Genomic DNA, 14,593 nt, shown 5'->3' with positions numbered 1-14,593 from the left:
AAAAGCAAAATGTTTTTAATGGCAATATTGACAATGTTGAATCCCCTTTTCTTTTGTACTATATGTACAAAGTATTTCATCTGATTTAAAGCTAATTACATATGCCAAGTGTTCTTTTAATAACTAAAATGCTTAAATGCTAAAATGCATTTAATGCTTAAATGCTTAAGCAAAGATACTAAATTTTTTCTTTTTTTAAATTAGCCAAGAGATCAGGGCACTTCCCTGAGAGAAGAGAGTCCTGGATTTTTACCCTTCTTCCCAGTACTGTTCATGCATTCCACATTAGAGTCATTGGTTACAAAATAGAAAATTATTTAAACATTTAAAGCATTTTGAAAGGATAATAAAAGGGGCTGATCCTTCATTTCTCTGTTCCTGCATTCAACACAGAAATGTATCAAAGTATAGGAGCCAAAATGGGGGTTCAGTTTCTCTGCATTAACACTGCAAACTCCAAGCAGCTTTGAGGCTGCTGTATAGTTATACAAACTTGTGACATTATGCTAGGGTCAATTTATGCCAATGGAGAACTGCTAGAGTTTTTGTGTCCTGACATGCCCTTCCAAACAGGAAGCCGTTATCTCTTCTATAAGACTAGAGCCAAAGCTGTCTTTACTTTTGTGTATTCTTCAGTGCTAACCACATTGCTCCATACTTCATTTCACATGTATTACAGAACCATAAGCCAGCAATGGAGGCAAAAAGGTTCGATATGAGGTAAGTAGAATTCCAGACTAATGGGATTTATTTGTAAATGACCATCCAGTTCAAGGTAGTGTAATAGTGATGTTGTAGCCCTGATGGTCCAGAAATTATGTGAAAGGCATAGGGTTTCTTAGGGTGATTTATTTTATTGGACCATGTGTACATTTGAGATTGAGTTAGATAAGATTTCCAAGGAGATATTTGATAAAGAATGTCCAATAAACTATATCACCCTAAGAAATCCTTGCTTTGCATCTAGTTGAAGTAAATGTTCTCAGCTATCCACTTAAATTTTATTTCTCAGTTTCTTTTGACTAGCATTCAGAAACTATAATGCCTCAAAATCAATGTCTTACATTTCATAAAATCCTGATTATAGTAAAAAAAAAAATGAAGAATTATACCACGCTATACCAATTGTCATTTTGCATTGACAATATCAGCTAATATATCAAATGTTGATAACATGCTGAGGTAGACTATTTCTTATCTTAAATTCAGGATGTTCCTCTCTCTATTATGACATAATAAAATCAAGTTATTTGGATTCAGGAGTCAATTTGATTGCTGTCATTGCTGTCTTAATTTATAACTGGAGTTCACAATTCTCAGTTGGCTTATGTGAAAGTATAAGATCTCCAAACTCTGGGAAGCAGTTGGCTCTCTGGGATGGCTTTTGTCCTCAAGAACTCTGTCTTCCATTCACTCCACTGCTAAGAAGTGACGGTAATTTCACTGCCCATCTTTGGAGCATGAAGAAAAATCCTCATGGGTGTTCAGAAACACAAAGCTAACATCCATAAGCTTGGTGTACAGCTGTGGAAACAGTGGTGCTGAATGAACAGCTCCCTGATTAGGGCATAACAGAAAAAAAGTTTAGGAGTGTTGTTTTCTCATTCCCTGGCAAAACATGACCTGAAACCTTATACTGAAACCAAACCAATTCCCTTACTCAAATAAAATTATGTACCCAGTTATGTTTCCCATAACACTTTTCTCAATATGTAAAAGAAACAGTTATACTTGGATTCATTTGAATTAGTGCTCCAGGACCAGTTGACCTAAATTTTCATGAAAATTGTCTGTAGTCAAGCCATTTTGACCACAGATGCTTCTAAATGCATGCTAGACTCTTAAACAGGCACCTGGTTTCTGTAGCTGTAACTGTAGTGTGAACCAGCATACTCAGCATCTTCGAACATTAAGCTACCATCTATTTAGATTCATATATATATGGATTTACATGTCTAACTTTAGGCATCCAGGTTTGAATGCCCTGGAATATAGACTAAAGAGAATAAAGAAAGAAAAGAAAAGGTATTGGAGAATAGAGGGAGAAGAAAAGTACAAATGGGACAGAAGTCATATGAAAAGCAGGAAAGCAATATCACAACACCAGGTAAACTCAGACAACAAAATCCAAATCATAGACAAATAGACTGTACTCATAATGCAGTGTAAGAATTTCTGATGATTGCACCATTCCTCTCTCTGAGTTTATATTGCTGGAAGAACCTCTGCAATAGTTACATAGACTTTTAATTCACATTCACTTTTTAGAAACAAAGGTAGCACCTTGAACATAATTGATAGAACAATCTCATATTTAAATTAGGAACTTTTGCTGCTGTTGGTTACAGTTTATCACAGTAGCACCCAGAGCCCCAACCAGTGTCCTGGGAAATTACATAAAAGACAGCCCCTGCATTGAAGCCCTTCTCTTTAATTTGGGATGTAACTGACAGAAAACACTGTTGTCCTTGTGTTACAGATGGGAAACAGGAGACTGTGACTCATCCAAGCTTACACAGCTGCAGTAGGGAATCACATCTTGACACTCAACCCAGTACTTTAAACACAGAGGTCCAGACTGTACTATACCTATGAGGTGCCTCAGTATGACTGTTAACTTGAAAGGCAAGTGAGTCCTCCTTCTGCTCCCAAATTTTTTTCACTTTGGTTTAAGGGTGATGTCACAGGGCACCAAGGTGTGTCTGTGCCTTTAAGGGCAGAAGCAGCCTAGTAAAGGAGCCTGGCAGGCTTCCCAGCTCCACAGCTGCAGGTTGCCTAAGTAACAACCTAATTAGGTAATTAGCTGACACCTGGAGGCAGTCATTTGACAGGAAGGAGTCAGAGCCCAGGGAACATATAAGCTCAGGGCTGGGACTGGTTGGGCTCACTCTCTCTTTGACAACTGCTAGGAGAAGGAGCTCCTGCACAAGAGAGCTGCCTGCTGCATCCGGCTGCCTGCTTCCATACCTCCACATGCAGTAAGATTCCAGGGGCTCACAAGGTTCCCAGAGCCGAGGGTCTGGTATTCTAACAGTGGGAGTTTGCCCCCTTAAACGGGTAGAGTGCTGCCTTTACCGTTAATGTTATGTTATAGCCCAGGGCCTTAGGCTTGTGTTATTGTTTAAACTGGTGGACTGGGATGAGGCTAATAGGGGAGGAAGAGGAGGCCTCATTGGGGCACAATATCGTGTAGCACCCCAGCCCAAGCTGCAAGGGGCTGGAGAGCCCAGCAGCAGAGAGGCACAAGCTGCAAGGGACTGGAGAGTCCAGCAGCATAGGGGCAACACAAACAAAGGTCAAGGGCCTAGTGATAAAAGGAGACTGTAGACTAGTGCCTTGAAGCTGGGCCTGACACAGTAGGTTTAGGCTAGAAGGCCCAGCTATAGCAAAGGGGCAGGGGCCAAGTGGGCCAAGGCCCCAAAAGAGAACATAAGAACAGTATAACACCTGCAAGGTGTGGTAAAGGGGAGGTTGGAGCCATGCAATTGGCCTATAAGGTCTGAGGTGCCCTGTGCATCACCATATTGAAGAGAGGCCGGCAAAGGGCCCGCAGATCAGTGAGCTTGAGTAGGGTTCAGCACACTGGGACTGAGGGCAGTTATTTTTCCAACAAAGATGTGACAGGCAAAATAAGAGGGCACCCTGAGGGCAGAGCTTGCATAGTTGTGGAGCCGCCAGGGGCATCACAGCCACCCCAGAGGATCTTGCTCTGTGGCAAGTGAGATGGCAGCAAATTACAAAAATACATGTGCTAATATATTTTCAAAGACCTGAGCAGGGTGGAATAGGCTCACACTAGTGCAGCCAATGTGGAATAGGTCTGGCCCATGACCATTCTTTTTCTCTATCATTAGGCATATGCAGTGCTTCCTGTAAATCATTATTTTTTCAGCAAGGAGAACAGAGATCTCCTTTTAGATTTTTCTGAAACTGTCCTAACCAATAGGGCTGTGTGAAGCTTCAGTCCCTGACTTGATTTGGCAGAGATTCGGCCCAATTTGGTGGCAAAATCTCTGAATCTGAATTGAATCAGGAGACCCTTTAATCTCTCCGAATTGAATCGGAACCCCCCAAATTGATTCAGACATAGACACAGCTTTGAATGTTTTTTCTACATACCTGAAGGTACCAGGTGGTTTGTCAACGGTGCGATGGTGGGGCAGATGGAGCATCCCACAGGAGGACAGGGGAGGGGTCCTCAGCACACCCAGCAGCAGACCTGGAAGTGGAGCAGAAGCACTTCCAGTCCACTTCTGGGTACACCAGGGAGTGCACTGGGGGTCCCCCCATGTGCACACCCTGGCTGGTGCCTCCTGGGTCTGGGCGGGCACCCAGGGTCCCCTCGTGGCTGATTGCTGAGCCAGTGGGGTGCAGGCGGCCCCCCCAGTGTGCTCCCCAGTGGACCTGGAAGTGGACCAGAACTACTTCTGGTTCACTTCTGGGTTCACCACCAAGCACACGGGGGGCTCCCTGCATTCCTGTGGGATGCTCCATCTGCCCCAGCATCACAGTGTTCATAAGCCATGCCTGGTACCTCAAGGTATGTAGAAAAAACATTTAAAGCTGTGTCTATCTCCGAAATCGCTGATTCTCTGAATCAGCGTTGAATCTTCAGATTCCAGTTTGGCTGAATCAAATTGGGGACAGTGATCTGAATCAACGAACCAAATCACTGTCCACAATTCGGGCTGAATCCAAATCAAATGCAGCCTGTTTCGCACAACCCTACTAACCAATATCATTATACTTTCCCGTGTGTTGTTCGAGCAAGGAAGCTTGTACACAAATACTGAACTGGTACAGCAAGATGTCTGGAATTATCCCAGCAATACCTTGGTTTTTCTCTACCATTCTTTCCTAGAAGGACTGGAACAGTAGGCCTCTTCTTTCCAAATTGGAGTAAGCCATTTCCATGCCCTCAGTAGCATAGTGAAAATTAGCATTTAAAGAAGTTAAGAAGGTGAGAGGACCTTATTACTCTTGTCAACAATAAAATTTGCTGCTGATCATCAGTTGCTAAGATAGGCACATTAATTATTTATGGAATACAGTGTGTTATATATTAAATATTTCAGCCTGGGACAATGTGAGGGTAAAGCAATGAGGGTGAACTTGTCAAAAGCATAGAAGTAGTTTTGTGAGCAAGGACAGAATACGTCTACATGAATTACGTTTTTTATTGAAGTGTAAATTGAAAGAAAAAAAATCTTATGAAGTGTCATTTTCAGTGGTTAAGTGATGTGCATTATCTTTTTGACACTGTCAGTCTATATTTAACATTTATGTAAGGGGCTTTTTCTGTCAGGGAAACAATGTACCATATCTTCTAAGAATATAACTTAGCATAACCTTATTTTAATATGTACAAAAATCCAATGTCCTTTGCTTTATCCTTGTTTACTTCTATGCAAAAGTTGTTGCATGTATTTGTAAGATTTCCTCTGAATGACCAGAACTGTCTTTCGGGCAATGTTTAAAAAAACAACAAAACTGATACTATACAATAACTTAGCAACATTTCAACGCCACCTCAGCTTTAGTCCCATACTACCAATAACTGCAAAAAGCTGCTTAGAACAACTTCCACTGGCTTCTTGGTTTGAGGGTCTTGTACTTACCACATGTTCTTAAAAGTATGAATTATGCACAAAATTAGTTCTTTTAAATGGTAATTGAATTATTAATTTAGAATTAACTTTTATATTTGGGATGACATCTTTCTAGTTCTATGTCTGATTAAACGGGGGAACCTATGACCTACTATTTGAACAACTTACACTCCTATAAGACCTTTTCCTGCCCAAGCACTTAGACAGCTTTACAATATTATTAAAATTGAAAGTTAATCCACCTGTAGAAGTAATGATTGATCAGAATCCATTAAAAATAGAAGAAAGTAAATTGATCTTAACCACAGAAATAAAGATGGGATGGCACTGCTGATGCCCTACGGCCAAGAAAGGTATCCTAGGAATTTATCCAGTTTCCACTGAAGCTGATAAAAAGACATTAATTTAAATGGGAATTCAGATAAAAAGCAGGTCACTATCTAAAGGGATTCACTTCAGGACTGAAGCTGTAAAGTCCATCTGTTAATTCAGGTAGTAGCTAAAAGTGATTTGGGGATAACACTTAGGGCATTTATATGCATACTTTTTTTGTCCTGCGACATGCCGGAGATTCGCCCCTTCAGAGTAGACTTGATTAATCTTGGTGTGTGCTGCACCTTATGCCATTGTATGAGCGGCAAAATGTGCATCAGCACACAGAAAATGGCAGCAGGGCGCTTTTGAACAAAAGCACCTCTGATGTGTTTTAGTTCAAAAGCATGCCACTTCCATTTTTTCAGCGTTCACACATCATCACTTATATAACTATACGTGTCACAGTTGGTTGTATGTCATCATGATAAAGAGAGCATAGGCCTTTACCCCTAAGGTGAAGATTGTCAGGACAGAATTAGGTTCATATATTCAAAGTTCTAATACCCTCCAAAAGCCAAACTGCTATGTTTTGTACCCATGATACATTCCTGAAAACATGAGTTAAATACATGCCACTAGATAAAGTGTTAAAATAATTTATTCATTACAATGCTCAACAGCATGGTTCTGCTCTTGGCAACACAATGTCAGATGACAGTGTCAATTATTAATTGTGGTTATAGTGCAGTCATAGTACATTGATAATTAATTAGAGTTATAACCCTGTCATAATAATTCGTATTTGTCTTCTATAGGTTTTCTGTACTACGGTAGTCTCTGTTATGCAGCCATTCAGCTGAAGATCCCTGGGATGTTCTTCTTCGCAGGGGACCTCAAACCCATAATCTCGCCTGCCATGAATTGCTAATAAAAAAAGAGATGTCTGGGAGGGAGGGTTTTTTTGCGAGGACGATCCTTGGATTTACCTTAGTACAATGGTAAATTGTACTATGTTTCCCTATATCCTGTCTCATTCCACTGGGTGGAAAATCTTAGTTAACATGAATATTTGATTGTTCACAGGGTTTTGCCCCAATAGATTCTTGTTTTCTATATAAAATAAAACAGGTGTGGTTCTTGTTAACTTCTTCACAAGAACTCCATTCTGACCTTTGACTTAACATCTCTGGGCTATACAGCCTGGACAAAAAAAAAAAGAAGAAAAACTAGAGAGACAATTCTTGGTTTACAGTTGTAAAATCAAGGCTTCAACCACAATCTTCGATCTATTCCCTGCTGGCTGAGCTGCTGAAGCTCAGGACCAGGGCTCTTGCATTGCAGCCTTCACAATGGCATCCTCATTGCCTGCAGCCTGTCTCAGGACCACTGGGGCTTGCCTTTTTCCCTTCCCTGCTCAATGAATTCCCCTCTTTCTGCTCTGGGACAGATGGTTCTAATTCTGGTTTTTCCTCCCAGAGTCCCATTCCTTTTCTTTTTCCCAGTCTGCTCTGGGTTCTTCTTTTGTCTGGTACTCGGGCTCCTCTCCCCTCCCCGGCAGAAGCACCAGGAAAAAAAGACTCTTTTTTTCAAGCGGCACTCAGCCGCGTCGATTGGAGCTGCTGCAGGTAAGCACCCGCTACACCTTGATCCTCCTCTCCCTGTCCCGGGTGTTTCTTTGCCTACCTCACAGACAGTATGGAGACTTTCAGTTGTTTGGGATACCATATTTTATGGTGTATAGGTTGATACAATGTATAAGTAAACCCCATATTTCTGTAAAAAAAAAAAAAAAAAAAAGTTAGGATTTTTGTATGTCCAGTGTATAAGTCAACCCAGCTCAGTGTGTGAGGCACTGGAAGCCTGGGCGGCCTCATGGGAGAGGTGGCATGCTGGTGGGCTCCCAGAAAGTTGGATCAGGCCCCTGGGAGCCTGGGCAGCATACAGATTCCTGGCATCCTGCCCAGCTGGTCCCAAGGGGTGCTGCCACATGGAGGAAAGGACTGGGCCTCCCCACAGCTCGGCAGCTGCCCAGCCTGGCAGCAGCTTGCTCCCTGGCTCATGGGGCAGGCAAGGCAGCTCCATCAAAAGTAGAATCTGGCCCCTCATCACTTTTGTCTTCAGCAGGCTTTTGCTGCCAGTGGGATGCTTGGTGCCACCTGGGAAGGTGCTGGCTTGCCCCCAGGGGCAGGACGGGGTGTCTTTCCCTCTGTGGTGGCAGTACCCCCTGGGTTGCCGGTGAGCTGTGTGCTGCTTGAGTTCTAGGAGCCCAGTCCAAATTCCTGGGAACCCACCAGCATGCTGCCTCTCCCACGAGCCTGCCCAGGCTTCCAGCACCTCACACACCAAGGTGGGAGACAGTGTATAAGTCAAGGTTGAATTTTAAGAGTTAAAAAAAATTGTTCAAAACTGAATTTACACACCACAAAATATGCTAATCATAATAAATTTAAAGAACAAAATCAAAAAGGATTCAAACAGTGATAATGTAAAAGGTGTTGGGTGGGGAGGGCAGACATTCTTTTTTTTTTAACAAACTGCCTCTTATTACCTGCAATACTTCTGAAAATCTGGAAATAAAATGCCTTCTCTGTTTCAGCTAATGTTGCTTTTGTTCCTGTGCTGTGTAAGGAAAGGACCTTGAATCGAAAGACTCTGCTTTTGAGTGACTTGTTTATGTATCACCATCATCATGCTTTTCCTGAGAGCTCTCACATGTTCAGTGCTGCAGGGCACATTCTGACCCCTTCCATATTTAAGATATATATTATCCTATTAAAGGAGATGTTGAGATACTATGATGTTTGATGCCAGCAATATACTAACATGTGGTTCAACACCTTTTCTCACAAACAGAATGTACACAAAGCCATTACTCAGCCGGCCTCATACTGGAGAGAAATAAGCACTATGGCAAAAAGTATCCACCTCATATTCAAACCAGGTCAGATGGAGGTTACTCTGATTGGGAAAAGGATAGTTATTTGAAGAATAGGCTGGACCTATCATAACAACCCCTGCCCAATTATCTATGTAGTGTGTATTTTTCAAGGTTATCCTGGATTCATCATTACTTCTATACTCCAGAATATCAGCAGTAACCACAAAATGCCCTTTCCTTTTTTTACTTGACATGGAGACTCTGCCTGTTGCTTTGGGATATAGACCTGGCAGCAGCAAACCATTCTTCTATCCCCACTAGGCTGGATCCTACAATACAGTCTGCTTGGACTGGATCATGAAGGCTTCACAGAAGCTTCAGAGGACTCAAGACGTGGCAGCCAATCTCCTAGGTAAGATGGACTGATAGGTGTACATCACACTAGTGCTGCCTGTCAGGCTGGCTTTCCCAGCAGACTCCAGAGAAACTTCAAGGTCATGATTCTATTATTCAGAGCCCTCAGTTATGCCCCCATCACTTATTTCAGAGATTACTTGTCCTCCCAGCAACTAATCAACAGTATTCTCAAGAGATGGCATGACTGACACCTCAGGGCAATGCTCTCTGGACATGTTTCCAGAATGACACTCTGCCAAGCTGTTCCAAATTGTGATGTGCCAAAACCTTGTCATTTTTGAAACACAATGTAAGCCACACCTCTGTGACCAAGTCTATACCCCTAACAATGGTTAGGGTAGCATAGCCCCACTAAGCTTCTCAGAGACAGAATGGAAGACATCCACCTATAGAGAAAGCTGTACAGCAAGAAAGCCATGGGCAGTGTGATCCTACTGGAAGGAAACACTTTTCAAGTTACATGTACAATACCTAGAGACTAGGACGATGTGCATGTTACAATAGAGATTCCAGGAAAACTTGAGGAAAAGGGTTTGCCAATTGACTTGTGCATCCCTGTTAGCTCTGCAACAGCACAGAACAAATATCATGTTCTTGATATGCTGCCCCTCTCCAAAATTTTCCATCTTATCAAGTACTTTATAAAAATTACTTAAGTCTGTTTTCAGAGGCCCAGCTTTTTATATCCAACTGGGGAACCAGACACAGGTGATAAATTTCAAGCTTAGTGGAAACCCCTCACTCTAAGAGTCCACAGCAAAGACATGAAAAGAAACTGAACATTTTTCCCATCCATTGTACAGTTATTCCCACCCCAATACTGCTGTCCTTCATGAAACCCACTTACACAGTGGCCACTTCTTTATTTTGTTTTTAAACAATTTATCCCAGAGTGGTGGAATAATTACAACAATCAGCCTCTAGAGTACACTCCCCACCAGCTCATAACAGCACTTTGGAGATGTGTGAAATCCAAGGTCTGAGCAAGCTGTGTCTCTTATTTACATAATTGTGATTGATAAAGAAATAAAGTGAAAACCTTTTAAAATGTTACTAAAACAACCAACAGAAAATAAATTAACTTGACAGTGTAATGAAAGATGTAGCAGGTGATCACTACACAGTTTAATCAGTGCAAGGTTCAGAGTGGGTTGGAACAAGACATGAACTACATGGGAATCTCTCTCCTGGCATGTTTCTGGACAGCTCCTCCACCTTAGCTCCTTCTTTTTAACCTGTGTTTTGTCATTGCATTTCATGCAAAGGGATTACACAACATTACGTGTTTTCTGTCTCATTAATTTAAAGAATGTGCATAATTTTATCCCAACTCTTTCCCTTGGAGTCATGCAGATAATAGGCTTGATTGTTTTACATTATGCAACCTCTAAAATGTATAAAAGAAAGTTTACACTTGCAGGCAGACAAAAAAGAGTTTAATTAATCCCAAAGTGTGTACTTCATTGGGAAAACACAGTACACAAGAACCCATTATTTACTGAACTAGATTCTTAGGGCCATTATACCTCAGCCAATGACAGGATTTTTTCTGAGGGAGTTTCATCCCTAGTGGTCATGGAAGTACTCCCATTAAAAGTAAATTCTGCACAGGGAACAGTGATTAAAGGATGCTGAAGACACCATTGTTTCCATGGCAAGAGTAATTGGTGCAATGTCATTTGCACAAAAATGTCCGACTTTTCATACTGTGGACTGCTAACTTTTTTCTGCTTGTTCGCTAATTCTGCAATGCTCCACATTCACCAAATGATTATAAAGCACTCATCAGGCCAGTTATTTCTGTGCAATGGATATTGGTGCGGGAGGGACTGTTATTAGCTATCTAGTTTGAAAAAAGCTTCATTGGTTGCCTTAAAAATGGACTTAAGAACATAAGACATGCCATACTGGGTCACACCAATGGTCCATCTAGGCCAGTGGCACAAATGGATGTTATGAAGGGAAAGCATTGAACCAGATATTTCTAGAGCGGGAGGGGAAAAATACAGCCTGTGGGCTGCATCCGGCCCATGGAGACCCTAAAAAATTTAGTAAATTAATATTAATATATAAATATAGTATATAGATAAATAAATACATTTATAAATACATTAATTAAATTATATTTAATAAATAACTATATTATATTTATATTATATTATTATATTCATTTCCAGCCAGCTTTGATGGAGCCAGGGCAGTAGGACCCAGAGGGAGCCCTCAGCAGGCTTGCAGGCTTGAGCAGCCCAGCCCCACCCACCTCCAGCCAGTTCCCTGCCTTCCTGCCCCGCTCCAGCACCACATGACTGTGGCTCCTGGCTACATCCCCAGACTGCAGAGCATCGGACCATGCTGGTAGGGGTGTGTATGTGTGTGTGCGCACATGTTGGCAGGCACAGGGGCAGAGTATGTGCATGTCTGCAGGTATGGGGCAGAGTGTGTGTGTGTGTGTTCATAGGGTGAGTCCCACATGCACACCCCTCCATACACATGCACCGAAGCCTCCTCTTGTGCTGCCATACACAAACACCAGCCACCCTCCCTCCATATCCACCCACACCCCACACACCCATAGCCCCCACAAACTTTTACCCACCCCCCACAATATACAAAAACAAGACTTAATTTTAAGCTATTGTGCAGTCATCTCTGTGCACACTACACAAACACATGTAAATCAGGACAAAAATCTCTTTTGAAATCAAATTAATGAATGTTGTAGATGATCACTTTTTAGAATATAATTTGGTATGTTTCTGGTTCTGAGATGGCAAAACCCATTGCTGGAAGGAGTACTTCTGGGGGCAAAGGAAGGGACTTCTGGTGGCAAAGGTCAGGGGTTAGGGGGTGGGACTTCTGGTCACAAGATGGTGACCAGGAGGTGGGGCACCTGTCAAGGGACAGGGTTACCCATATGGCCCTTGACAGCTTGCTAAAACTCAGTAAGTGGCCCTCCACCCAAAATAATTGCTCACCCCTATTCTAGAGTGATCTATCCCCTGTTCAGCACCCTCTGTGGCATCTACTGATGGCTAAAAATATGATATTTAGAGATTTTCTTTTAGTAATTCACTTCTAGATAAAGTACATATTGCATTATAACAATGATTCAGGGGAATGGCAAGGGTTAATCGGTTTCTAAAATTCTGTTTGTGACAGTTTCATGTTGTCAGCCTTTTAGCAGACATTGTGTCTGAAGCTAACTGACAAACAGGCATATACATCCTAGGAAATTGAAAATAGTGTTCCCTGAAAACTCATAACAAAAGATAAGGAACCTGGAGTATTCATGCCAGGTCGCAGTGACCAGCCGCAAAGCTCCTAGGATTTCCGGTTGTGGTGGACTGACCAAATTAGGAGGCTGGGGATGCCCAAATTAAGATCCTGGTAAATGACCAAATTAAGATGTATGCATATGATATGTTTGAGAAACAAAGAATTATGCTGACAGGACAGAAGGTGAACAGTATGACAACCACAGGGAAACCAATCAATGGTATCCAGAAAAGAAGAGTCTTCAGGAGGAAAAGAATACAAAAGGAGGGATTTTCAGAGTGGGGTGGGGAGGAGGGTCCCAAGGCCACCATGGGCAGAGGGCACACCACTGGCCATCTCACCCACCCCATTGTGGGGGGATGGGCATTGGCCCTCAACCTCCAAGACTGTTGACATCTGATAATTCAAGCAAAGAACCACATGGTGATGCTCATCTATTGGCCAGGCATACCATCATTCTGTGAAACCCTGGAACTGGTAGATAAGTAGGATGGAAGGGAGGGGTTATTTTGTTTGCTTGCCTTCGTTACTCTTGTCTGCTATCATTGTGTATCAATGAAATTTGCCTGTTATTGAAACAGAGGTGTCCTGATTGGTCTGAGGATTTGGGTGTGCCCAGTATAGGCACAAGGGAACAAGGGAACAGGACTGGGTTGTAAATCCAGTACCAACATCTACCATTTTTGGTATAGTGATGCTACAGGAAACATGTCCAACAATTCTGTTAAATAGCCATTAATCAATCTGTCATCCATTAATTTATCCAGTTCATTTTTGAACCTGGATATGCTGCCTCCTGTGGCAGTGAATTCCACAAGTTAACTATGCACTGTGTAAAAAAGTTCTTCCTCTTGCTGGTTTTAAACCTATCTCCTCCTAATTTCAGTGGGTCCCCTCTTGTTCTAATATTTTGGGACTTGGTGAATAACAGTTCCCTGTGCATTTGGTCCTTCATGATTTTATAGACAGTTATCATAGCCTTTAGACTTCTCCTGTCCAAACTCTAGAGTCCTAACCTTTTTAATCTCTTCTGGTATGGCAGCTTCTGAATGCCCCTGATCATTTTAGTTGCCCTTCTCTTTACCTTTGCAAATTCTACTACATCCCTTTTGAGATTTGGCAACCAAAACTGCTCACACTGCTATTCAAGATGTAAATGCCTATGGATTTGTATGGCAGCATGATGATGATCTCCGTTTAGGATCTCCATTTTGTTTTCAATTCCCTTCTTAATGATGCCTACCATTTTATTAGTTTTTTTGGTCACTGCTGAACATAGAGCTTTAATTTTTAGATAACAGTCTACAATGACTCCAAGGTCTTTTAATTGAGTAACAGCTGGTTCAGACCCCATTGCCTATGTATAACTGAGGTTATTTTTCCCCAGGTGCATTACCTTGCAGTTGTTGACAGAGAAGTTCATCTGCCATTTTTTGTCTGCTCACTTAGCTTGGTGCAGTCCCTCTCAATTAGCTTGGAACTTGACTACCCAGAATAATTTGGTGTCATCTGCAAACCTGCCGATTTCACTATGCATCTCTATTTCCAGGTCATTGATGAAAATACTGAACAAAATAGGGTCCAGCACAAATACCTGCAAGACCTCACTTCTGGCTTTCCTCCATCCTGAAAAGTAACCATTTTAGCCCTGCCCTTTGCTTCCTGTCTTTAAAATAGCTCCCAGTCCACACAAGAATCTTCCCTCCAATCCTGTGGCAATGCAGGTTTTTTAAAAACCCTTTGGTGAGGGACCTTGTTGAATGTTTTTTGAAAGACCAAATATATTACGTCAACTGGATTCCTCTTTTACATGAGCTTGCTAACACCCTTAAAGAATTCCAGCAGATTAGGGAGACAGGATTTCCCTTTACAAAAAACATGTTGACTCTTTCCCAACAAATCATATTTGTCCATGTGACTGCTGATTTTATTCTTTATTATAGATTCTACCAGTTTGCCAGGACGGAAATGAGACTAACTGGTCTGTAGTTCCCAGGATCACTTTTGGAGCCTTTTTTGACTGTGGGGGTTATGTTGGCAACCCACCAATCCTCTGAGCCACTAGCCAACTGTCCTACTCATGCCCACCCACCACAGT

This window comes from Crocodylus siamensis, chromosome 12 (genome assembly GCF_052110815.1).
Source record: "Crocodylus siamensis isolate JL-2025a chromosome 12, ASM5211081v1, whole genome shotgun sequence".
Taxonomy (NCBI): domain Eukaryota; kingdom Metazoa; phylum Chordata; order Crocodylia; family Crocodylidae; genus Crocodylus; species Crocodylus siamensis.
This window is presented reverse-complemented; position numbering follows the sequence as displayed.